Source organism: Symphalangus syndactylus, chromosome 18, assembly GCF_028878055.3.
Source record: "Symphalangus syndactylus isolate Jambi chromosome 18, NHGRI_mSymSyn1-v2.1_pri, whole genome shotgun sequence".
NCBI lineage: Eukaryota > Metazoa > Chordata > Mammalia > Primates > Hylobatidae > Symphalangus > Symphalangus syndactylus.
This window is the reverse complement of record NC_072440.2, coordinates 46,136,294-46,161,341: the sequence shown is the minus strand read 5'-3', so window position 1 is coordinate 46,161,341 and position 25,048 is coordinate 46,136,294. Positions and strand designations below refer to the sequence as shown.

The window sequence follows — 25,048 nt, the reverse complement described above, 5'->3', positions numbered from 1 at the left end:
ACTATTGCTGCTGCTACTACATTAGTACCACTGTTACTATTACTATTATTTTATAATGCATTATAACAGAGTTTGTGGCATAAATAATGTATCTGAGGAAGTTATGAAACTTTCTCCCTATTCTTACATTCAGTCTATGTTTTTGTTTTGTTATAAAGCCTTTCCAGAACAATGCAAGGTAAACATCCTCTGAAATATCTACAGTACTTATCTTCATCATTTATTTGGCGAACTACATTATTACTGATTTCAAATTTAATTTTGTAGTCAGCAACATACTCTATGATTTCAGTTTTCAGATTTCTTGAGACTTTTTTATCACCTAGTATGTGGTCTGTCTTGATTAATGTTTCATGTACATTTTGAAAGAATATGCATTCTCCAGTTTTTGGGTTGGGTGTTCCAAAAATTTCAATTAAGTTTTAAGTTGACTAATAGTGTTACTCACATTTTATATATCTTTACCAATATTTTTGTCCACATTTTCTGTTAGTTCTTGAGAGAGAAGAGTTAACATCTCAAACTATAATTGGTATCTTTCCTTTGTGTGTTGGATCACATTTTTGCTTCACTTATTTTGAAACTACTGTTGGGTGGTGCATTAACATTGAAAATTGTTGTGTGTTCTTGATAAGTTGTTGCTTTATCCTTATGTGGTGTCCCTCTTTATCCTGGTGCTGTTCTGAGGTCGAATTTGATAATAATATATAACTGCCTCAGTTTTCTTAGTTTTGTATGGTACATCTTATTCTTATTTGTGAGTTTATATTTAAAGTTTGACCTTCGCGCTTATATGTGGGTCTTACTTTTTTATTTAGTTTGACAATTTCTGTCTTTTAATTTTGTGTTTAAAAAATTATGTGCAAAATATTTATTGATATAATTGGGTTTAAATTTACCATCTTGCTGCTTGTTTTTTATTTGTCCTATCTGATTTCTTTTTTCTTTTTCTTTTTTTTAACAGTTGCTTTAGGGATTATAATATGCATCCTTAACTTTCCATAGTCTACCACGAACTAATAATATATCACTTTATATGTAACATAAGAACCTTAAAACAATAGTTCCACTTGTCATTCCAGTCCTTTGTGTTAATGTTGACACACATTTTACTTCCATATTTGTTATAAACCTCATAGTAAGTTATTATTTTTGCATTAAACAGTTGTCTTTTAAATAAATTTAGAAGTGAGAAGAAAAATCTTTTTTACTTACAAATTTATCATTTTCGTTGCTCTTAATTATTATACTTCATATAGATAAAGTTTCCATCTGGTATCCTTTTCCTTTAGCCTAAAGAGCCTTATTTAACATGTCTTACAGTGCTGTTCTGTTGGGCAGAAATCTCTCAGCTTTTGTTTATCTGGAAATGCCTTTATTTTGACTCCACTTTTGACAGACCTTGTCTTAGCTCAGGGTGCCACAACAAAATACCATAGACTGGGTGGTTCAAACAACAGAAATTTAGTTTCTAACAGTTTTGAAGGCTAGAGTTCCAAGGTTAAGGTGCCAGCATGGTCGTTTCTGTTGAGGGCTGTCTTCCTAGCTTGTAGAAGGCCACCTCCTTGATGTGTCTACATGGCCACAGAGAGAAAAAGCAAGTGAGCTTTGTCATGTCTCTTCTCATAAGGGCACTAATCCCATTATGAGGGCCTTACTCTCATGATCTCATCTAACCCTAATTACCTCCCAAAGGCCCCATTTCTAAATACCATCACATTTAAGATTAGGGACTCACTATACAAGTTTTGGGAGAATACAAACATTCAGTTCATAACAGACCTTTTCATTGGATATAGAATTCTAGGTTGAGGATTGGAATGACTTAAAAATGTCATTCCAGTTTCCTTTTTTAAAAAATTGTGTTAAAATATACATTGCACAATGTTTACCATTTTTAAGAGCACAATTCAGTGGCATTAACCACATTCATAATGTTGAGCAGTCATCACCACTTTTCCAGAGCTTTTTCATCATCCTGAATAGAAACTCTGTACCCATTAAATAGTAACTGTCCTTTATGCTCTCCCCTGTTCCTGATAACCTCTATTGTACTTTCTGTGTTATAGCATGTGTCAGAATTTCATTCCTTTTAAAGGCTATATATAATAGTTCCATTTTATGTGCATATCACACTTTGTTTATCCATCCTTCTGTTGTCGAGCATTTGGATTGTTTCTAGGGCTGTTGTAAATAATGCTGCTATTAATATGGATGTCCAAATATTTGTTCAAATCTCTGCTTTCAAGTTTTTAGGAAGATGCCCCAAAGTAGAATTGTTGGATCACGTGGTTATTATACGTTGATCATTTTGAGGAACTACATACTGTTTTCCATATTAGCTGCACCATTTTACATTCCCACAGTAATACACAAAGGTTCCAGTTTCTCTGCATCCTCACCAACACGTGATATTTTCCATTTCATTATAATAGCCATCCTAATGTGTGTGAAGTAGTATCCCAGTGTGGTTTTGATTTGCATGTTCTTAATAAATTAGTGATGTTGAGCATCTTTTTGTGTGTTTATTAGCCATTTGTATATCTTTGGAGAAATGTCTATTCAAGTTCTTTGCTCATTTTGAATTGGGTGGTTGTTTTTTATTGAGTTTTCAGGGTTTTCTGTATATTCTGGATCTTAATTCTCTATCAGCTAGATGTCCTTTGATGCACAAAAATTTTAATTTTGATGATGTCTGATTTATCTGTATTTTTTTGTTGCATGTGCTTTTATTGTCATATCCAGTAATTCCTTACCAAATTCACTGTCAAGATTTCCTCCTATGTTTTCTTCTCAAAGTTTTATAGTTGTAGCTCTTCCATCGAGGTCTTTGATCTTTTTTTTTTCTTTTTTTTTTGAGATGGAATCTCCCTCTGTCACCCAGGCTAGAGTGCAGTGGCACAATCTCGGCTCACTACAACCTCCGCCTCCCAGGATCAAGTGATTCTTCTGCCGCAGCCTCCCAAGTAGCTGGGACTACAGGCGTTCACCACCATGCCCTCCTAATTTTTGTATTCTTGGTAGAGATGGGGTTTCACCATATTGGCCAGGCTACTCTTGAATTCCTGACCTCGTGGTCTGCCTGCCTCAGCCTCCCAAAGTGCTGGGATTACAGGCATGAGCCACCACGCCTGGCCCTTTGATCCATTTTTAGTTAACTGTTGTATATGGTGTAAGACAAGGATTCGTTTTCATTTTTTAGAATTGGATATCCAGTTTTCCCAGCACCATTTGTTGGTGCTTTCCACATCAAATGGTCTTGGCACTTCTTTAAAAAACCAATTGGCTATATATGCAAGGGTTTATTTCTAGGCTGTTTTATTTCATTGGCCCATATGTCTATTCTCTGTCAGTACCAAACTAATTATTGTAGCTTTGTAGTTAAGTTTTAAAATCGGGATTTATGAGTCCTTCAGCTTTGTTCTTCATTTTCAAGATTGTTTTGCAACAAAGATTTCACGTGAATTTTAGGATGGATTTTTCTATTTCTACTCCCAAAATGTTACTTTTTATAGGGATTGCATTGAATCTGTAGATTGATTGCTTTGGGTAGTATTGTCATCTTAACAATACTGACGTTTCCAGTTGATGAACACAGGATGTCTTCCCACTTATTTATGTCTTTAATTTCTTTTAACAGTGTTTTGTAGTTTTCAGTGTACAAATCTTTCGTTTTCTATGTTTGTTCCTAAGTATTACATTCTTTTCTATGCCATTGTAAATGAGATTGTTTTTGTAATTTACTTTTTAGATTGTTCATTGTGAGTGTATAGAACATAACTGATTTTTGTATATTGATTTTATATTTGCCACCTTGGTGAATTTGTTTATTATCTCTAACAGGTTTTTTTGGTGGAATCTTTAGGATTTTTCACATACGTTATCTGGGAACAGAGATAATTATACATCTTTACAAGTTTGGATGGCTTTTATTTGTTTTTCTTGTCCAATTGCTCTGGCTAGAACTTCCAGTACTACAGCGAATAGAATTAGTAAAAGTGGGCATCATTGTCTTTTTCCTCATCTTAGAGGAAAAGCTTTCAGTCTTTTCTGGGTTTTTTGTTGTTGGTGGTGTGTTTTGTTTGTTTTTGCTTTTTGAGATAGGGTCTCTGTGCAGTGGCACAATCTTGTCTCACTGCAGCCTTGAACTCCTGGGCTCAAGAGATCCTCCTACCTCATCCTCCTGAGTAGCTTGGAATGTAGGCACACACCACTATACCAGATAGTTTTGGCTTTATTTTTTGTAGAAATGGGGTTCGCCATGTTACCCAGGCTGGTTTTGAACTCCTGAGCTCATGCAATCCGCCTGCCTCAGTCCCCCAAAGTGCTGGGATTACAGTTTTCTGTTTTCTTTTAACATCATTACCATGTAGGTAACGTGTCTTTCTTAAGACTACTTTTATGATTATTATTTTATCTTTATACTTTAGAAATATTGTTATAGTATGTTTTTGTGTGGTTTTCTTTACACGTATCTTGGTTAGGGCTCATTAAGATTCTTGGAATTTTTGATTAGTATTCTTAAAAATTGGAAAATTTGGAAATTTTTCTTCAAAAAACATTTCTGCTTCAGTCTTTCATCTTCTGTAATTATAACACTTATATTGTATGGCTTAATATTTTCCAGCCGGTCACTGAGGCCCAGTTTATTTGACTTCCAGTCTTTTTCCACTATGTAGTACAATTTGGTTAGTTTCTATTGTCCTGTCTTCAAATTTAATGATCTTTTCTTCTGTTGGTGTCCAATTTTCTATTAATCCCTTACAGTATTTATCATTTTAGATACTATATTTTTCAGCTCTAGAATTTCTATTTAGTTCTTTAATATCGTTTCCATTTTTCTGCAGAAATTTTTGAACTGTTCACTCATTTTGTCCATCTTTTTTCTTTAAATATATTTATAGTAGTTATTTATAAATCTACATCATTTCAGGGCCTATTTCTGTTGATTATTTTGTTATTGTAGTTGTTGTTTCCCTTTTACATACACATTTAATGATTTTTTTTTAATTGTACTTTAAGTTCTGGGGTACATGTGCACAACGTGCAGGTCTGTTACATAGATATACATGTGCCATGCTGGTTTGCTGCACCTATCAACTCATCATTTACATTAGGTATTTCTCCTAATGCTATGGCTCCCCTAGCCCCCCACCCTCTGACGGGCCCTGGGTTGTGATGTTCCCTGCCCTGTGTCCATGTGTTCTCATCGTTCAACTCCCACTTATGAGTGAGAACATGCGGTGTTAGGTTTTCTCTTCTTGTGTAACTTTGCTGATAATGATGGTTTCCAGTTTCATCCATGTCCCTGCGAAGGACATGAACTCATCCTTTTTTATGGCCGCATAGTATTCCATGGTGTATATGTGCCACATTTTCTTTATCCAGTCTATCATTGATGGGCATTTGGGTTGGTTCCAAGTCTTTGCTGTTGTGAACACTGCCGCAATAAACGTGTGCATGTGTCTTTATAATAGAATGATTTATAATCCTTTGGGTATATACCCAGTAATGGGATTGCTAGGTCAAATGGTATTTCTAGTTCTAGATCCTTGAGAAGTCGCCACACTGTTTTCCACAATGGTTGAACTAATTTACACTCTCACCAACAGTGTAAAAGCATTCGTATTTCTCCACATCCTCTTCAGCATCTGTTGTTTCCTGACATTTTAATGATCGCCATTCTAACTGGCATGAGATGGTATCTCATTGTGGTTTTGATTTGCATTTCTCTAATGACCAGTGATGATGAGCATTTTTTCGTAAGTTTGTTGGCCGCATAAATGTCTTGTTTTGAAAAGTGTTCATATCCTTCACCCACTTTTTGATGGGGCTGTTGGTTTTTTTCTAATGAATTTGTTTAAGTTCTTTGCAGATTCTGGATATTAGTCCTTTGTCAGATTGATAGATTGCAAACATTTTCTCCCTTTCTGTAGGTTGCCTGTTCACTCTGCTGATAGTTTCTTTTGCTGTGCAGTAGCTGTTTAGTTTAATTAGATTCCATATGTCTATTTTGGCTTTTGTTGCAATTGCTTTTGGTGTTTTAGTCATGAAGTCTTTGCCCATGCCTGCGTCCTGAACGGTATTGCCTAGGTTTTCTTCTAGGGTTTTTATAGTTTTAGGTCTTACATTTAAGTCTTTAATTTATCTTGAGTTAACTTTTGTATAAGGTGTAAGGAAGGGATCCAGTTTCAGCTTTCTACATATGGCTAGCCAGTTCCCAGCACCATTTCTTAAAAAGGGAATCCTTTCCCCATTGCTTGTTTTTGTCAGGTTTGTCAAAGATCAGATGGTTGTAGATATGTGGGGTTGTTTCTGAGGCCTCTGTTCTGTTCCATTGGTCTATATATCTGTTTTGGTACAAGTACCATGTTGTTTTGGTTACTGTACCCTTGTTTAAAGTCAGGTAGCATGATACCTCCAGCTTTGTTCTTTTTGCTTAGGATTGTCTTGGCTATGTGGGTTCCTTTTTGGTTCCATATGAAATTTAAAGTAGTTTTTTCCAATTCTGTGAAGAAAGCCAGTGGTAGCTTGATGGGTATAGCATTGAATCTGTAAATTACTTTGGGCAGTATGTTTATTTTCACGATATTGATTCTTCCTATCCATGAGCATGGAACGTTCTTCCATTTGTTCGTGTCCTCTTTTATTTCATTGAGCGGTGGTTTGTAGTTCTCCTTGAAGAGGTCCTTCACATCCCTTGTAAGTTGGATCCCTAGATATTTTATTCTCTTTGTAGCAACTGTGAATGGGAGTTCACTCAAGATTTGGCTGTCTGTTTGTTGTTGGTGTATAAGAATGCTTGTGATTTTTGCATATTGATTTTGTATCCTGAGACTTTGCTGAAGTTGCTTATCAGCTTAAGGAAATTTTGGGCTGAGACCATGGGGTTTTCATGATATACAATGATGTCATCTGCAAGCAGGGACAGTTTGACTTCCTCTTTTCCTAATTGAATACCCTTTATCTCTCTTGCCTGATTTCCCTGACCAGAACTTCCAGTACTATGTTGAATAGGAGTGGTGAGAGAGGGCATCCTTGTCTTGTGCCGGTTTTTAAAGGGAATGCTTACAGTGTTTGCCCATTCAGTATGATATTGGCTGTAGGTGTGTCATAAATAGCTCTTATTATTTTGAGATACGTTCCATAATACCTAGTTTATTGAGAGTTTTTAGCATGAAGGGCTGTTGAATTTTGTTGAAGGCCTTATCTGCATCTATTGAGATAATCATGTGGTTTTTGTCATTGGTTCTGTTTATGTGATGGATTACATTTATTGGTTTGCATATGTTGAAGCAGCCTTGCATCCCAGGGATGAAGCCGACTTGATCGTGGTGGGTAAGCTTTTTGACGTGCTGCTGGATTTGGTTTGCTAGCATTTTATTGAGGATTTTCGCATCAATGTTCATCAGGGATATTGGTCTAAAATTTTCTTTTTTTGTTGTGTCTCTGCCAGTTTTTGGTATCAGGATGATACTGGCCTCATAAAGTGAGTTAAGGAGGGTTCCCTCTTTTTCTAATGATTGGAATAGTTTCGGAAGGAATGGTATGAGCTCCTCTTTGTACCTCTGGTAGAATTCGGCTGTGAATCCGTCTGCTCCTGGACTTTTTTTGGTTGGTAGGCTATTATTGCCCCAATTTTAGAATCCATTATTGGTCGGGTGGAGCCAAGATGGCCGAACGGGAACAGCTCAGGTCGACAGCGCCCAGCGTGAGCGACGCAGAAGACTGGTGATTTCTGCATTTCCATCTGAGGTACCGGGTTCATCTCACTAGGGAGTACCAAACAGTGGGTGCAGGACAGTCGGTTTAGCGCACCGTGCGCGAGCCGAGCCGAAGCAAGGCGAGGCATTGCCTCACTCGAGAAGCGCAAGGGGTCAGGGAGTTCCCTTTCCTAGTCTAAGAAAGGGGTGACAGACGGCACCTGGAAAATCGGGTCACTCCCACCCTAATACTGCGCATTTCCAACGGGCTTGGAAAATGGCACACCAGGAGATTGTGTCCCGCACCTGGCTCAGAGGGTCCTACGCCCACGGAGTCTCGCTGATTGCTAGCACAGCAGTCTCAGATCAAACTGCAAGGCAGCAGCGAGGCTGGGGGAGGGGTGCCCGCCATTTCCCAGGCTTGCTTAGGTAAACTGAGCAGCCAGGAAGCTCGAACTGGGTGGAGCCCACCACAGCTCAGGGAGGCCTGCCTGCCTGCCTCTGTAGGCTCCACCTCTGGGGGCAGGGCACAGACAAACAAAAAGTCAGCAGTAACCTCTGCAGGCTTAAGTGTCCCTGTCTGACAGCTTTGAAGAGGGTAGTGGTTCTCCCAGCACGCAGCTGGAGATCTGAGAACAGGCAGACTGCCTCCTCAAGTGGGTCCCTGACCCCCGAGCAGCCTAACTGGGAGGCACCCTGCAGTAGGGACAGACTGACACCTCACTCGGCCAGGTACTCCTGTGAGACAAAACTTCCAGAGGAACAATCAGACAGCTGAATTTGCGGTTCACGAAAATCCGCTGTTCTGCAGCCACCGCTGCTGACACCCAGCCAAACAGGGTCTGGAGTGGACCTCTAGCAAACCCCAACAGACCTGCAGCTGAGGGTCCTGTCTGTTAGAAGGAAAACTAACAAATAGGACACCCACACCAAAAACCCATCTGTACATCACCATCATCAAAGACCAAAAGTAGAAAAAACTACAAAGATGGGGAGAAAACAGAGGAGAAAAACTGGAAACTCTAAAAAGCAGAGTGCCTCTCTTCCTCCAAAGGAACGCAGTTCCTCACCAGCAATGGAACAAAGCTGGATGGAGAATGACTTTGACGAGTTGAGAGAAGAAGGCTTCAGACAATCAAACTACTCCGAGCTACAGGAGGAAATTCAAACCAGTGGCAAAGAAATTAAAAACTTGGAAAAAAAATTAGACGAATGGATAAGTAAAATAACCAATGCAGAGAAGTGCTTGAAGGAGCAGATGGAGCTGAAAGCCAAGTTTCAAGAACTATGTGAAGAATACAGAAGCCTCAGTAGCCAATGCGATCAACTGGAAGAAAGGGTATCAGTGATGGAAGATGAAATGAATGAAATGAAGCGAGAAGGGAAGTTTAGAGAAAAGAGAATAAAAAGAAACGAACAAAGCCTCCAAGAAATATGGGACTATGTGAAAAGACCAAACCTACGTCTGATTGGTGTACCTGAAAGTGACGGGGAGGATGGAACCAAGTTGGAAAACACTCTGCAAGATACTATCCAGGAGAACTTCCCCAATCTAGCAAGGCAGGCCAACATTCAGATTCAGGAAATACAGAGAACGCCACAAAGATACTCCTCGAGAAGAGCAACTCCAAGACACATAATTGTCAGATTCACCAAAGTTGAAATGAAGGAAAAAATGTTAAGGGCAGCCAGAGAGAAAGGTCGGGTTACCCACAAAGGGAAGCCCATCAGACTAACAGCTGATCTCTCGGTAGAAGCTCTACAAGCCAGAAGAGAGTGGGGGCCAATATTCAACATTCTTAAAGAAAAGAATTTTCAACCCGGAATTTCATATCCAGCCAAACTAAACTTCATAAGTGAAGGAGAAATAAAATCCTTTACAGACAAGCAAATGCTGAGAGATTTTGTCACCACCGGGCCTGCCCTAAAAGAGCTCCTGAAGGAAGCACTAAACATGGAAAGGAACAACCACTACCAGCCGCTGCAAAAACATGCCAAACTGTAAAGACCATCGAGGCTAGGAAGAAACTACATCAACTAACAAGCAAAATAACCAGCTAACATCATAATGACAGGATCAAATTCACACATAACAATATTAACTTTAAATGTAAATGGGCTAAATGCTCCAACTAAAAGACACAGACTGGCAAATTGCATAAGGAGTCAAGACCCATCAGTGTACTGTGTTCAGGAAACCCATCTGACGTGCAGAGACACACATAGACTCAAAATAAAGGTATGGAGGAAGATCTACCAAGCAAATGGAAAACAAAAAAAGGCAGGGGTTGCAATCCTAGTCTCTGATAAAATAGACTTTAAACCAACAAAGATCACAAGAGACAAAGAAGGCCATTACATAATGGTAAAGGGATCAATTCAACAAGAAGAGCTAACTATCCTAAATATATATGCACCCAATACAGGAGCACCCAGATTCATAAAGCAAGTCCTGAGTGACCTACAAAGAGACTTAGACTCCCACACAACAAAAATGGGAGATTTTAACACCCCACTGTCAACATTAGACAGATCAATGAGACAGAAAGTTAACAAGGATACCCAGGAATTGAACTCAGCTCTGCACCAAGCGGACCTAATAGACATCTACAGAACTCTCCACCCCAAATCAACAGAATAGACATTCTTCTCAGCACCACACCACACCTGTTCCAAAACTGACCACATAGTTAGAAGTAAAGCTCTCCTCAGCAAATTTAAAAGAACAGAAATTATAACAAACTGTCTCTCAGACCACAGTGCAATCAAACTAGAACTCAGGATTAAGAAACTCACTCAAAACCGCTCAGCTACATGGAAACTGAACAACCTGCTCCTGAGTGACTACTGGGTACATAACGAAATGAAGGCAGAAATAAAGATGTTCTTTGAAACCAACGAGAATAAAGACACAACATACCAGAATCTCTGGGACACATTCAAAGCAGTGTGTAGAGGAAAATTTATAGCACTAAATGCCCACAAGAGAAAGCAGGAAAGATCCAAAATTGACACCCTAACATCACAATTAAAAGAACTAGAAAAGCAAGAGCAAACACATTCAAAAGCTAGCAGAAGGCAAGAAATAACTAAAATCAGAGCAGAACTGAAGGAAATAGAGACACAAAAAACCCTTCAAAAAAAGTTAATGAATCCAGGAGCTGGTTTTTTGAAAAGATCAACAAAATTGATAGACCGCTAGCAAGAATAATGAAGAAAAGAGAGAAGAATCAAATAGACACAATAAAAAATGATAAAGGGGATATCACCACTGATCCCACAGAAATACAATCCACCATCAGAGAATACTACAAAATCCTCTACGCAAATAAACTAGAAAATCTAGAAGAAATGAATAAATTCCTTGACAAATGCACCCTCCCAAGACTAAACCAGGAAGAAGTTGAATCTCTGAATAGACCAGTAAAAGGCTCTGAAATTGTGGCAATAATCAATAGCTTAGCAACCAAAAAGAGACCAGGACCTGATGGATTCACAGCCGAATTCTACCAGAGGTACAAGGAGGAACTGGTACCATTCCTTCTGAAACTATTCCAAGCAATAGAAAAAGAGGGAATCCTCCCTAACACATTTTATGAGGCCAGCATCATCCTGATACCAAAGCCTGGCAGAGACACAACCAAAAAAGAGAATTTCAGACCAATATCCTTGATGAACATTGATGCAAAAATCCTCAGTAAAATACTGGCAAACTGAATCCAGCAGCACATCAAAAAGCTTATCCACCATGATCACATGGGCTTCATCCCTGGGATGCAAGGCTGGTTCAACATACGCAAATCAATAAATATAATCCAGCATATAAACAGAACCAAAGACAAAAACCACATGATTATTTCAATAGATGCAGAAAAGGCCTTTGACAAAATTCAATAACCCTTCATGCTAAAAACTCTCAATAAATCAGGTATTGATGGGATGTATCTCAAAATAATAAGAGCTCTCTATGACAAACCCACAGCCAATATCATACTGAATGGGCAAAAACTGGAAGCATTCCCTTTGAAAACTGGCACAAGACAGGGACGCCCTCTCTCACCACTCCTATTCAACATAGTGTTGGAAGTTCTGGCCAGGGCAATCAGGCAGGAGAAGGAAATAAAGGGTATTCAATTAGGAAAAGAGGAAGTCAAGTTGTCCCTGTTTGCAGATGACATGATTGTATATCTAGAAAACCCCATTGTCTCAGCCCAAAATCTCCTTAAGCTGATAAGCAACTTCAGCAAAGTCTCAGGATACAAAATCAATGTACAAAAATCACAAGCATTCTTATACACCAGTAACAGACAAACAGCCATTCACAATTGCTTCAAAGAGAATAAAATACCTAGGAATCCAACTTACAAGGAATGTGAAGGACCTCTTCGAGGAGAACTACAAACCACTGCTCAATGAAATAAAAGAGGATACAAACAAATGGAAGAACATTCCATGCTCATGGGTTGGAAAAATCAATATTGTGAAAATGGCCATACTGCCCAAGGTAATTTATAGATTCAATGCCACCCCCATCAAGCTACCAATGACTTTCTTCACAGAATTGGAAAAAACTACTTTAAAGTTCATATGCAACCAAAAAAGAGCCCTCATCGCCAAGTCAATCCTAAGCCAAAAGAGCAAAGCTGGAGGCATCATGCTACCTGACTTCAAAGTATACTACAAGGCTACAGTAACCAAAACAGCATGGTACTGGTACCAAAACAGAGACATAGATCCATGGAACAGAACAGAGCCCTCAGAAATAGTGCCGCATATCTACAACTATCTGATCTTTGACAAACCTGACAAAAACAAGCAATGGGATAAGGATTCCCTATTTAATAAATGGTGCTGGGAAGACTGGCTAGCCATATGTAGAAAGCTGAAACTGGATCCCTTCCTTACACCTTATACAAAAATTAATTCAAGATGGATTAAAGACTTACATGTTAGACCTAAAACCATAAGAACCCTAGAAGAAAACCTAGGCAATACCATTCAGGACATAGGCATGGGCAAGGACTTCATGTCTAAAACACAAAAAGCAATGGCAACAAAAGCCAAAATTGACAAATGGGATCTAATTAAGCTAAAGAGCTTCTGCACAGCAAAAGAAACTACCATCAGAGTGAACAGGCAACCTACAGAATGGGAGAAAATTTTCGCAACCTACGCATATGACAAAGGGCTAATATCCAGAATCTATAATGAACTCAAACAAATTTACAAGAAAAAAACAAACACCCCATCAAAAAGTGGGCAAGTGACATGAACAGACACTTCTCAAAAGAAGACATTTATGCAGCCAAAAAACACATGAAGAAATGCTCACCATCACTGGCCGTCAGAGAAATGCAAATCAAAACCACGATGAGATACCATCTCACACCAGTTAGAATGGTGATCATTAAAAAGTCAGGAAACAACAGGTGCTGGAGAGGATGTGGAGAAACAGGAATACTTTTACACTGTTGGTGGGACTGTAAACTAGTTCAACCACTGTGGAAGTCAGTGTGGCGATTCCTCAGGGATCTAGAACTAGAAATACCATTTGACCCAGCCATCTCATTACTGGGTATATACCCAAAGGACTATAAATCATGCTGCTATAAAGACACATGCACACGTATGTTTATTGTGGCACTATTCACAATAGAAAAGACTTGGAACCAACCCAAATGTCCAACAACGATAGACTGGATTAAGAAAATGTGGCACATATACACCACTGAATACTATGCAGCCATAAAAAATGATGAGTTCATGTCCTTTGTATGGACATGGATGAAGCTGGAAACCATCATTCTCAGTAAACTATCACAAAAAACCAAACACCACATGTTCTCACTCATAGGTGGGAATTGAACAATGAGAACACATGGACACAGGAAGGGGAACATCACACTGCAGGGCCTGTTGTGGGGTGAGGGGAGGGGGGAGGGACAGCGTTATGAGATATACCTAATGCTAAATGACGAGTTAATGGGTGCAGCACACCAACATGGCACATGGATACATATGTAACAAACCTGCACATTGTGCACGTGTACGCTAAAACTTAAAATAATAAAAAAAAAAATCCGTTATTGGTCTATTCAGAGATTCGACTTCTTCCTGGTTTAGTTTTGGGATGGTTTATGTGTCCAGGAATTTATTCATTTCTTGTAGATTTTCTAGTTTATTTGCATAGAGGTGTCTATAGTATTCTCCGATAGTAGTTTATATTTCTGTTGGATCAGTGGTGATATCCCCTTTATTATTTTTTATTGCGTCTATTTGATTCTTCTCTCTTCTTTATTAGTCTTGCTAGCTGTCTATCTATTTTGTTGATCTTTTTAAAAAACCAGCTTCTAGATTCACTGATTTTTTTTTTGGAACGGTTTTTTTGTGTGTCTATTTCCTTCAGTCCTGGTCTGACATTAGTTATTTCTTGCCTTTTGCTAGCTTTTGAATTTGTTTCCTCTTTCTTCTCTAGTTCTTTTAATTGGGATGTGAGGGTATCAGTTTTAGATCTTTCCTGCTTTCTCTTGTGGGCATTTAGTGCTATAAATTTCCCTCTACACAATGATTTAAATGTGTCCCAGAGATTCTGGTACGTTGTGTCTTTGTTCTCACTGGTTTCAAAGAACGTCTTTACTTCTGCCTTCATTTTGTTATTTACCCAGTAGTCATTCAGGAGCAGGGTGTTCAGTTTCCATGTAGTTTTGCAGTTTTGAGTGAGTTTGTTAATCCTGAGTTCTAATTTGATTGTACTGTGGTCTGAGAGATAGTTACTTGTGATTTCTGTTCTTTTACATTTGCTGAGGAGTGTTTTATTTCTAATTATGTGGTCAATTTTAGAATAAGTGCGATGCGGTGCTGAGTAGAATGTATATTCTGTTGATTTGGGGTGGAGAGTTCTGTAGATGTCTATTAGGTCTGCTTGATGCAGAGCTGAGTTCAAGTCCTGGATATCCTTGTTAATTTTCTGTCTCGTTGATGTGTCTAATATTGACAGTGGTGTGTTAAAGTCTTCCAATATTATTGTATGGGAGTCTAAGTCTCTTTGTAGGTCTCTAAGAACTTGCTTTATGAATCTGGGTGCTCCTGTATTGTGTGCATATACATTTAGGATAGTTAGTTCTTCTTGTTGAATTGATCCCTTTACCATTATGTAATGCCCTTGTTTGTGTTTTTCGATCTTTGTTGGTTTAAAGTCTGTTTTATCAGAGACTAGGATTGTAACCCCTCCTTTTTTTTTTTCTTTCCATTTGCTTGGTAGATCTTCCTCCATCCCTTTATTTTGAGCCTATGCATGTCTTTGCATGTGAGATGGGTCTCCTGAATTCAGCACACAAATAGGTCTTGACTCTATCCAATTTGCCAGTCTGTGTCTTTTAATTGGCACATTTTAGCCCATTTACATTTAAGGTTAATATTGTTATGTGTGAATTCAATCCTGTCATTATGATGCTAGCTGGTTATTTTGCCTGTTAGTTGATGCAGTTTCTTCATAGTGCTGATGGTCTTTACAATTTGGCATGTTTTTGCAGTGTCTGGTACCAGTTGTTCCTTCCCATGTTTAGTGCTTCCTTCAGGAGCTCTTGTTAAGGCAGGCCTGATGGTGACAAAAATCTCTCAGCATTTGCTTGTCTGTAAAGGATTTTATTTCTCCTTCACTTATAAAGCTTAGTTTGGCTGGATATGAAATTCTGGGTTGAAAGTTCTTTTCTTTAAGAATGTTGAATATTGACCCCTACTCTCTTCTGGCTCGTAGGGTTTCTGCTGAGAGATCTGCTGTTAGTCTGATGGGCTTCCCTTTGTGGTTAACTTGACCTTTTTCTCTGGCTGCCCTTAACATTTTTTTCCTTCATTTCAACCTTAATGTGTCTTGGGGTCGCTCTTCTTGAGGAGTCTCTTTGTGGTGTTCTCTGTATTTCCTCCACTTCAGTGTTGGCCTGCCTTGCTAGGTTGGGGAAGTTCTCCTGGATAATATCCTGAAGAGTGTTTTCCAACTTTTTTCCATTCTCCCTGTCACTTTCAGATACACCAATCAAATGTATATTTGGTCTTTTCACATAGTCATATATTTCTTGGAGGCTTTGTTCATTTATTTTCATTCTTTTTTCTCTAATCTTGTCTTCTTTATTTCATTAATTTGATCTTCAATCACTGATATCCTTTCTTCAGCTTGATCAATTCGGCTATTGAAACTTGTGTATGCTTCACGAAGTTCTCTTGCTGCATTTTTCAGCTCCGTCAGGTCATGTATGTTTTTCTGTACACTGGTTATTCTAGTTAGCAATTTGTCTAACCTTTTTTCAAGGTTCTTAGCTTCCTTGTGTTGGGTTAGAACATGCTCCTTTAGCTCGGAGGAGTTTGTTATTACCCACCTTCTAAAGCCTACTTCTGTCAATTTGTCAGACTCATTCTCTGTCCAGTTTCGTTTTCTTGCTGGTGAGGAGTTGTGATCCTTTGGAGGAGAAGAGGCATTTTGGTTTTTGAATTTTCACCCTTTATGCACTAGTTTCTCCCCATCTTTGTGGTTTTATCTACCTTTGGTCTTTGATGTTGGTGACCTATGGATGGGGTTTTGGTGTGGACGTCGTTTTTGTTGATGTTGATGCTATTCCTTTCTGTTTGTTAGTTTTCCTTCTAATAGTCAGGCCCCTCAGCTGCAGGTCAGCTGGAGTTTGCTGGAGGTCCACTCGAGACCCTGTTTGCTTGGGTATCATCAGCAGAAGCTGCAGAACAGCAAATATTGCTACCTGATCCTTCCTCTGAAAGCTTCATCCGAGAGGGGCACCCGCCAGATGCCAGCCAGAGTTCTCCTCTATGAGGTGTCTGTCGGCCCCTACTGGGAGGCGTCTCCTGGTCAGGCCACACGGTGGTCAGGGACCCACTTGAGGAGGCAGTCTTTCCATTATCAGAGCTTGAACGCTGTGCTGGGAGAACCACTGCCGTCTTCAGAGCTGTAAGGCAGGGACATTTAAGTCTGCTGAAGCTGTGCCCATAGCTGCCCCTTCTCCCAGGTGCTCAGTCCCAGGGGAATCTGAGATTTATCTGTAAGTCCCTGACTGGGGCTGCTGCCTTTTGTTCAGTGATGCCCTGCCCATAGAGGTGGAATCTAGAGAGGCAGCCAGCCTTGCTGAGCTGTGATGGGATCCTCCCAGTTAGAACTTCCCAGCAGCATTGTTTACACTGTAAGCATAAAACTGCCTACTCAAGCCTCAGCAATGGCAGACTCCACTCCCACCACCAAGCTCCAGCATCCCAGGTTGATCTCAGACTGCTGCGCTAGCTGCGAGAATTTCAAGCCAATGGATCTCAGCTTTGATGGGCTGCATGGGCCTGGGACCCGCCAAGCCAGGCACTGAAGGGAATCTCCTGGTCTGCTGGTTGCGAAGACCATGGGAAAAAGCACAGTATCTGGGCAGAAGTGTACCATTCCTTCAGGTACAGTCTGTCACAGCTTCCCTTGGCTAGGAAAGGGAAATTCCCCGACCCCTTGTGCTTCCCTAGTAAGGCAATGCTGTGTTCTGCTTCAGTTCGCCCTCCGTGGTCTGTACCCGCTGTCCAACCAGTTCCAGTGAGATGAACCAGGTACCTCAGTTGGAAATGCAGAAATCACCCATCTTCTGAATCAATCTTGCTGGGAGCTGCAGACCAGAGCAGTTCCTATTTGGCCATCTTGCCAGAAAATACATTTAATGATTTTTAAGTGTGTGATTGATTTTCTGATTGCTTTGTTACTGGGAGCCTAGATTTTACTGTCTTCCTTTATACAGCATTTAGATTTGTTTCAGCAGTCTACTACTGCTGATCAGCTTAATCCTTTTAGTGATTGATATTAAGCATTGTATGGGCAGTCATAGAGTTGCTCTTCTTCTTATGTTTTACCTTTCTTGTGTGTCAATTTAATGCCCAGAGTGTTCAGCAAAATCTTCACTCTGACTTGTTAGAACTTCTCATTACTTGTCCTACTTCACAGAGTCTCATTGTAGACAAAGACTGTGCAGATTTCTGAAACTCCTTTTTTGCTTAACTCCTCTTCAGAACTCTGCCTCAGAAATGTCATTTGACTCAGCATGTCTGAATGCCAATCCCTACCTTTTCTGCTCTGTGAGATTGCTTTGTTCTGCTTGGGATTTACCTCTCTGTACCATAGTCTGAAATGTGCCCCCATGCATGAAGCTGAGACAATTATAGGACTACATCTTGAGTTTTCTTTCTTTCAGGGATCACAGTGCTGTGCTTTCTGTTATCAGATTGTCCAGTATCTGAAAATAGTTGCTTAAAATAACTTTCCTAGTTTTATAGTTTGTAAAAGGCAAGAGTGGTAGTCTGATCCCGTTATGGATTGCAGCAGGATCCATACACTACACTGTGACAGTTCTTTTGCAACAGTGGCTTTGTTAATGAATCTTTACTCTTTAAACCAACCTTTAAAAATGTGCTCAGTTATTAATGTTCTCAATTCTCTTTATAAAACATGCCTACCAACACCCTTGACATGCTACATATATGGCTTAATTAAGGCTTCATTTTAGTATATTGCTAGACTTCAGCTCTCAGTCATTGAGTCATATGCTTTATCAAGACTCAGCGAGCTCTTACTTCCATACCTGTCTCTGCCAGTTATACTTGACATTGTAATTCATAATGTAATTGAGTGCTATAATCTGCTTATATGAGGACAAGAGAGTCCTTTCTGTAACAGTTCTGTTGAATACTTTGAGAAGACGATAAAGGCGAATTTCTAATGATAGTGTTCAAGACATACAACCCCACAATATGGCGACTTGGCATATTGAATATTTTATGAAGAAGGCAGAAGCAAAAAGGTCGCTATGACCTTCCCCACTCCCTGTCTCTTATGAGGTAAGTTGTAAAACCTAGGAAGGATTGTTTGACCTTTCCCTGAAGCAGGCCATACAACCTTTATGTGAGAGATGGCTTACCTATACATGGAGGAAGATAAAGGATCACAGAGAGGAATCTGAACAAAAAGCCTTGCTAAGTTTCTGTAGTCAATATATTACCATTAGATCACACCCCCTTTGTCCTATCATATTTCTGACTACCCACTCTTCATCTAGCCTACGCATAAAAACACACAGGCTTAACTCTTTTTTGGGTCTTCATTTCCGTATGAAGGCTTCTGTGTCACATAAAACTTACATTAAATAAATTTGTATGCATTTCTCTTGTTAATCGGTCTTTTGTTTTGGGACCCTCAACCATGAACCTAAGATGGGTAGAAGAAAAGATATTTTGTCTCCTCCATACTAATAATTCCTGTCAAAAGTATGTCGAGTAAGGCAATTGTAAAACGATTGTGTGTGGTGTAAAAGGAAATCATTAAATTCTAGACAGATTTTGGACTCAGATTATTTCACAAACATTTTTATATTCTCACTTCACATTTACAAAACTGAAACTATAAATTGTAGATGGCGTATTTTCTTGATGGTTTATGGAAAAAACAACACTTGGGATTCTGATAAATGGACCTATACTCAAAAGGCATTGCCCAAATCAGATTATTAAAATAATGCACATGTACATTCTTGCATTATAATATAATGTTTAAGGTTTGTGTATATTGCTTACTTAGTGTTTCCCTGGTTTTACTAGTCAGGCAACTGAGCTAGGACCAGTTCTTAACAACAGAAAGGAAACTTCTGTTGCATAGTTTTTTATTGTTATGCTAAATTGACAAGGAATCCCCTTACACTTTTTTAATATGCCTTCTTGCAATCTAGTTTGACTTGCACATCATTGCCTCATGAATATTTCATTATTAAATCAGAAGCATTCAGTTTTCAATCCATTATTTTCTCTTATTTCCAGTGTCCTTTTCAGATGTAATTAAGTTCCTTTATTGCTTAAACCATTGCTTGATTTTAGGAAATTTATTTTCTGGCCCTTTGTCCTGATATTTGTTTAAGAATTATTTCATCTTTAGTTCTTTACTGCCATACCTTTTGTTTTCGTAACTCTTAATGTATGCTATGTGTTCTTTAGCCTTTTTAATTTATTACCAGGAGATGAAGAGTACTATTTAATTAAGAAATAATAGATTGGTTCTGTTCTGTTCTGTTCTTTCTTTGCTTCCCTTTCTTTTCCTTCCCTTCCCCCTCCTTCCTCTCCCTCTTCCCTTTTTGCTTCCCTGTGGGTCTTGCTTTATTGCTCAGGCTGGTCTCAAATTTCCTGTGCTCAAACAGTTCATTTGCCTCAGCCTTCCAAGTAGCTGGGATTACAGGCATATGCCACCTTATCTGGTTTAGACTGGTTCTTTTCAAAAGGTAATGTTATATAAGTTCCAGGTACCTTATGGCCAGACTTTTTTTTTTTTTTCGCCTTTTATTATAGCTTCTGAAAAGCTGCATGGTATCCTAAGATAGGTACATGACTTGACTGGGTGTGGTGGCTCATGCCTGTAATCCTAGCACTTTGGGAGGCTGAGGCGGGTAAATCACCTTGAGGTCAAGCGTTCGAGACCAGCCTGGCCAACATGGTGAAACCCCTTCTCTACTAAAAATACAAAAATTAGCCAGGCGAGGTGGCAGGCGCCTGTAATCTCAGCTACTTGGAAGGCTGAGGTGGGAGAATTGCTTGAACTCAGGAGGCGGAGGTTGCAGTGAGCTGAGATCACGCCATTGCACTCCAGACTGGGCAACAGAGCAAAAACTCTGTCAAATAAATAAATAAATAAATAAATAAATAAATAAATAAATAACACCATTGCACTCCAGACTGGGCAACAGAGCAAAAACTCTGTCAAATAAATAAATAAATAAATAAATAAATAAATAAATAAATAAATAAATAACACCATTGCACTCTAGACTGGGCAACAGAGCAAAAACTCTGTCAAATAAATAAATAAACAACCAACCAGCCAAAAAATCCATCCAGACATGGTGACTCATGCCTGTGATCCCAGCTACTCAGCAGGCTGAGGCGGGTGGATTGCTGGAGTTCAAGACCAGCCTAGGCAACATGGTGAAACCCCGTCTCTACAAAAGAAAAAAAAAAATGCAAAAAATTAGCCAGGCAGGGAGGCATGTGCCTGTAGTCTTAGCTACTCAGGAGGCTGAGGTAGTAGGATCACCTGAGCCCAGAAACTCAAGGTTGCAGTAAACCATGATCATGCCACTGCACCCTAGCCTGGGTAATGGAGTGAGATCCTTTCTCAAAATAAATAAATAAGTAAAAATAAAAAAAAATCCTGAAGTATTGGGTTAAACAGCAAATCCATTTAGCTGCTAAAAAGTTGAAATTATTAAATGTTATATTTTTGTAATTCTAAGTATTAAAAAATGTATTAGTTTAATAATTTTCAAAATGCTTCTGTTAAACATACTGGTTTTCATTGAGGCATTGATCCTTCATTTCTTTGTTAAGCATATTTTTCAACAGTTTCAGTTGTTCCAAAGTTTGAACTTAGAAAACAAAGATTTTTAAGTTTTCCTTATAAAAATGCAAACAAGTGTTCCAATAGATTTTTCTTATTTGGGGGAAAAATTGTATTTTTATATCATTTTTCTAAAATTGCATTTCATCATAAAATAGTTTCTTAGTAGACTTGATTGGGTTATGTCATATTTCAAATCATATACTACTATTAGGGAGAAAATCTTTTGAATACCCATTGCAAAGTTTATGGCTGACACTGCTATAACAAAAGACAGATTAACAAGAAAAAAGCGTAACAAATGTTTTACTTACTATTCATTTTTTAAAGAGATGGGGTCTCACTATGTGGCCCCAGCTGGTCTCAAACTCCTGGCTTCAAGCAATCCTCCCACTTCAGCCTCCCTAGGAGCTGGTATTACAGATGCATGCCACTGTATCCAGCTATTAGATTTTTAAAAAAACCAAAGTTTTACAGGCAGTGGCAGTCTGATAGATTTTCCTGGTTTGCAGTCTGAATGTCACAAAGGTTGTCTACACATGAGTTGTTGTGATTTCTCTGAAGTTTCTATCAATTTATCCAGCCACAGTTTGTAAGACTTCAGGAAAAGGGAAGTTTTAATTTCAGTAATTCCAAGTCAAAGAAACTTGGGAGAAAATTGGAAATATTAGTTTGGAGAGCTGTAGCTAGATATTAGAAGAAACCAGAATTCAAGATTCATTTCAGTTTGCAGGTAAATAACAAAACTTCAAAAACAATGTGCTAGGATCTAATAATAGGTGCACTATAGTTTTCTTCTAAAACGTAATTTTTCTTTCTATAGTCATTCTCATTTTTATCAAAGATAATCAAACTAAGACTGATTTGTTTGCAAAACAAGTTTAATCTTATTAAACTTAGTGATATGGTTTGGATCTGTGTTCTTACCAAATCTCACGTGGAGATGTAATCCCTGACATTGGAGGTGGAGCATATTGGGAGGTAACTGGATCGTTGTGGTGGTCCTTCTCGAATAGGTTAGCACCATCCTGTCTGTGCTGTTCTTGTAATAGTAAATGAGTTATCATGAGATCTGATCTTTCAAAAGTATGTCGCATCTGCCCCCTTCTCTCTTCCTTCTGCTCCAGCCACGTGAAGATGCCTGCTCTGGCTTTGCAGTAAAAAGTAAAAGCTCTCTGAGGCCTCCCCAGCCATACTTCTTGTACAGCCTGCCAGACTGTGAGCCAATTAAACCTCTTTTCTTTATAAAATACCCAGTTTCAGGTATTACTTTATAGCAATGTGAGAACAGACTAATACACTTAACCTGATTATTTACATTATGTGCAGCATAGGCTCTTTTTAAGTCTGCTTTGCTGGAGCTTTTCATAAGGAGTCTCAGATTGGATTTGTAACAGCCTCTCGAGACTAGAAGGCCAAGCCAAGGACTCTTCCTAAGACTTTGCATTCCTAGAGATTAGGTGAATTCCTGTTTGAGGTCCCCAAATATCCTGAGGTTCCTGGGTCTTCCAAGAAGTAGCATTCCTTATTCACCTAGCTGTAAGGCAACCATACCATACAACCATGTATTCAAGTTACCAGGCCAGTTTTTTACCCCTAAGGGGCTTTTATTGGCTCCATAAAGTCAAACTTTAGTTTCTTAAAGTTGTTTGGTTGTATTTGAAATAAGACATTCTAGTCAAAGCCTTGGTAATATAAGCAGTAAATACACAATTTTCTGTTACAGATTCTTCCTGAACTTATACAAGTAACTATATTGTATAAAAATAAGAATACTTGCTAATAGTTCCTGGATTCTAGAAGGATTATGCAGGGAGAGAATTTTTTCCATTTTTGTTTATAAAAGTATACTTTACCAAATTGCTGTAAGCCATATAGATAGCTTAAAAGAAAAGAAAAAAGAATTTCCTTAAATCTGGAAAACAAAACATTAAAGACCCACAATGTTTCAAACAACAACAACAAAATATCCTCATTAGTTCATTCACCCGCATGTAATTAGTTCTTGTTCTGCTTGATTTTGATGAACAGTTTCACAAACCCATTAGTTTCTTCATTCGAGTTCTGGAAATTCTTAGGCAGTCCAATAGTGTAATCTGAAAGTTACCAGAAATCTGTGTTACAGAGTACTTGTCAGTCTTTTTCATTAATGCCCTTGAAGATGAGGCAATTTAGACTATTGCTCACTGCAAACACTTTCAGAGAAGAATCAAAATATATAGTAACTGTCTTATGAATGACAGAAGACTTAAAATGGCCATGGTTAAAACTCTGATGAGTGTTCATTATTATAATGATGCAGTTGGCAAGGAAGGTTGGCAGTTTTTTGGTATACAAAATGTTAACATACTAGCCAGAATTATGACTGATAGCATTACACCAGAACATATCAGAATTTTTGAAATGTCAATTTATGGAACACTCAATAATATACTCAAAGATAATAACTTTGAGAAGTCTGAACATCACTTATTATTTGACAGTGCTTCCCATATAATTTAACATATCAAATGAGCCTAATTAATATCTCCAACAGGTTGAGAGACAAATCCTTTGAGACTTTCCAGGGACCCTCTGGAAAGTTCCGAAATCAGAGGTTTAAAAGACATAGTTTAGAATTTTACTTTAAGAAGTAAAAAATGTCAAAAGGTTTAAAGCATTTGATTAAATAGGCCCATAGGGCACTGTGAAACATTACCAAAGTGACAAAAGATTTTAAAGGCAAACAGAAAACTACATAGTTATTAATATGTGGAGCTAAATAATGAGAACAAATGGACACAAAGAGAGGAACAACAGACACTGGGGCCTACTTGAGGTAGGAGAGTGGGAGAAGGTAGAGGATTAGAAAAAAATAACTATCAGGTACTATGCTTAGTACCTGGGTGATGAAATAATTGTCCACCAGACTCCCATGATATGAGTTTACCTTTATAACAAACTTGCACTTGTATCCCTGAATCTAAAATAAAAGTTAAAAAAAAAATTATCTTGATAAAACACAAAATCTTTGTTTATTTGGCCAGTTACTTAACAGATAAAGGAAAGCCTTCACTTTCTTAGACCAGTACTCCGGGAAAACTTTGTCATTTTAACAGAGAAGACCAAATTTCTAGTTTTGCATCAGTGTACTATTAATACTATAGCTATAGCTAATTTTAATAAAACTATGTAAATGAATTCATTCAATCTCAGCCATCTTTGACCACGAGACAAGATTTTTTTCCCCCAAGATTCCTTTTCCATAAGCCTTTTTTAGTCTTGAAACAAATATCCAACTGCTTTTTCTTCCTGCTTTTTTCTCTTATTCTGGCAAACCAGTCATGTTACTTTAGCACAGAATTAATTTACTCTCTTTTTTCCCATAATGGAAAATATATCCTCATGCCTTAGAACTTCTCTTACCAAAAAATACATCCTTTATTGCATTTTTTTGGTATAAAAATTGTTTCTCTTCACCCTTCTTAATTTCTTGTAGCTTAAACTATACATATATATTAGAATTTTAATACTTAGCAATTGTGAATTGTCATGTAGTAATATTCTGTAGATTAATACTATTATGATTTCTAGAAACATGCTTCCTTATAGTACAATTTCTCATTTTTATTAACAGACCAAATATGTTTAGCTACTCTATAGTATATAAAAGCAATATGCCAAAAGTATATAAATTCAAATTTATGTTCAGCAATTGATGTTTCAGCATTTTATTTTACTAAGAAATGACCTAGACATTTAATGAATATCTGTTACTTAATCTTACTTAAGTATAACTTTAAGGTTGCAAGTTACCAAAAAGATTTTGGAACCTCTTTTTAAGTTGACATCTTGTATAAAAAGTTCACTTACAAATTTTTGCTCCAGTTATATTTATTTAACTTGTTCTCAACAATTAAACTGCTCATGACAACTTCTTGAGACATTAGACAAAGCTAAGCATCAT

At 38.2% G+C, this 25,048-nt stretch overlaps 1 protein-coding gene and 1 long non-coding RNA gene across 5 annotated transcripts in view; one reads left to right on the top strand and one right to left on the bottom strand.

Moving 5' to 3' along the window:
* The window catches only part of NDUFS4 (NADH:ubiquinone oxidoreductase subunit S4), a 130,282-nt gene that overhangs the window by 61,923 nt on the left and 43,311 nt on the right, over positions 1–25,048 (top strand). The window lies entirely within an intron of this gene.
* LOC129467292 (uncharacterized) lies at positions 1,058–23,326 on the bottom strand. The gene is made up of 3 exons (XR_008652354.2): positions 23,091–23,326; positions 22,030–22,139; positions 1,058–1,574 (listed from the first exon to the last, which is right to left on the bottom strand). It is a non-coding gene; the product is annotated as an uncharacterized lncRNA (long non-coding RNA).